This window comes from Miscanthus floridulus, chromosome 19 (assembly GCF_019320115.1).
Source record: "Miscanthus floridulus cultivar M001 chromosome 19, ASM1932011v1, whole genome shotgun sequence".
In the NCBI taxonomy this organism is placed as follows: Eukaryota; Viridiplantae; Streptophyta; class Magnoliopsida; order Poales; family Poaceae; genus Miscanthus; species Miscanthus floridulus.
In genome coordinates this window covers 113,573,731-113,576,303 of record NC_089598.1, presented here as the reverse complement: position 1 = coordinate 113,576,303, position 2,573 = coordinate 113,573,731, and the positions used below count along the sequence as shown (strand labels likewise).

The 2,573-nt window shown below is 36.6% G+C and overlaps 1 pseudogene; it reads right to left on the bottom strand.

Annotated features, from left to right (window-relative positions):
* LOC136527062 (uncharacterized) lies at window positions 1-2,573 on the bottom strand (annotated as a pseudogene).

Below are 2,573 nucleotides of genomic sequence, written 5' to 3'. Positions count from 1 at the left end.
CTATTTGAAGACATCCTCATTTCATCCAGGAATATATACATTCACTGCGTCCATGTACTGCAAGGTAAATCCAAGAGTGTACCTAGCATACATCAGCGCCGGTGTGTCTTTACACCAGTCTTCAATAGGTCTAGGATCAATCATGATAAGCATCTTCTCCTTTTGATCGAAAACATAAAGCATATACTTTCGAACATGCAGCCATGGCAAAAGAAACTGTAAACATGGTAGCATTTAGAATAGTATATAGGAAACAAGTAATAAAAGTAGGAGCAAGCGACTTACATATCTACATTGTGCTAAGCTGTATTCCATATCCTCACATACACCAATCGTAGCAGCCATTTCTTTCTTAGTGTATTTTTTACGGTATTCTGGCATTTTTGTTAAAGCACACATTTTCTAAAAGAGAAAGATATCGAGAGTCAGGATTAGTATAACTTGGCCTACTTTATATAATTAGGAGAACAACAAATAAGATAATATAATATATCACGATAAGAATTTTAAAAATATGCTTACACAGAATCTCAGGTCCATGTGATGCTTTGTAATACTATTGTATTTTTTCATTGTATTGTACTCTCGAGCTGCCTGAAAATGGACACCTAAGTTGAAACAGTTCTCAGAGATGTCTCGATTGTTTATTAACAGCTCTTATAGGTCCTTGACACTTAGGGCAATCATGGAGGGATGAAAACCTTTAACCCAAGGCTTCCTGCAAAGCATTAGACATAGATGATGGTTTTCGTCATATAAGATGGCACAGTATTATTAGTAAATAAAGTAATTAAAATAAGCATATAGCTTACTTCAACATCGCTTCATCCTGAATTGCCATGACATAATCACACAGTAACTCAGTCATCTCTTTCTTGTTCATTGGCATGTCTTTCATGGCCTCAAATGCCCAAAATTCATCAGGGTCTTGGTTGACATGGACTTGTGGGGATTTATTCTGAGTTTGTATGTGTTGAGGGGTGCCCCTTTGAACCACTAAGCATTCAGCCTCCTCATAATGTTTTCTCTTTTTCGTGGACACTTGATCAACCATCTTTGGATTCTCTATTATGGCACAGTCGCTTGGGCTTCCAATATTTTCATCCCTATCAAGATATGGAGCACCCTTTCGTTTGTTTAACTCTAACGATAGCAAGATCGCCGCAAGCTTCAATCTAAATTCTTTTATATCATCCTGCACGATAGTATGAACCCAATTAATTAATAATTAAAAACCCACAGCTAGTGCACACTCATAACTTGTGATAAGACGCATAGTTTACCTGATTGAACTCATCTGACAAATCGTTCCTAGTCCAATACTCCATAAAGTTTATTAAGAATAAACCGCATGAAAACTACATACAACATTAATAGAGGTTCAGGCTCACATTAGATCAAAAAGGCAAAGACACATAAAATTCAACTTATATGACATGCCATTATTTTTGATGTACCCATCTGTTTGTAATAATTTGCCGCGAAAAATCTCCCTAACCGGTCAGGTATCTACCTCAACATCTAGCCATTTGTGCTCTTTCGGGCCTGTCTTCTCCAATATGAAATATATATGTTTCTGCAATCCACCTCACTATTTGTTCATAGAAGAACGAATCAATCAGCATTTTTAAAATATAAAATATGTACAAATAGCTGTGTTAGAAAATATCCATAATTTTATTGAGGTCAACACGTCCAAACATCTCGCCCAAAGAGTCTAGCACCTGAACCTCACGTTTGACGGCGTTTATAACAGTAAGGTACCAATGTGTATTTGTAACATTTATTAGAAGGAACACCTATCAAATCAAACAATAAACATTTTGCTAGGCATAAAAATTTGATAATGAAAGACCAATAGATCGTTTAAAAAAATTGCTACCATGTCATGCTTCAAGTAAGCTAGCACCCTTTGAACTAAACCAGGATGCTGTGAAGTGCCACGGTTAGGGTAATTGGCTTCAATGGTCTCATCCTTTTCTCCATCCCGCTTCATGATTACAACTAAGCACGGATTTTCAAGATAGACCATACCTCTTGGCCTGATTTTTCAAACCCTCCTGGGCCTTCAGCAGTTTAATATAAGCATCTATGACTTGCATACATTTCGCCATTAGATAGAAAGAGCATTGAAGTTGGCAATGTTTGATTGAGTATTATGACTTGCATCTGTTACCTCGTCAGACAAGTATTCATATGGCTGAAAAAGACATTCCATGTGGTTTCTCGACACCAGAACATCATCTATGAGCACAAGCTCCTCATTCCCAGGTAAAGATGGATTTTTTGACATATTCAATACAAACATAATCTAAAAAAAGAGAATTAAATTAAAGTATACAACAAAAGTTAGCAGTTTTTCTAGGTTAATCCATCAAAGAGAAAATATCAATACCTTCTGGGGCAACCGGTGAAGACATAGATTTTTTGGGTTTATTTTGTATGATTATGATGTTCGAAAGTCCTTTTTCTCCCGTCGGATCTACCTCAGAAGTTGATAGGGCCTTTTCATCATGTGCTGTGTTATAGCCCTGGTCAACTGGTAGAGCTTCATGGGTAACTTCTGTATTCAT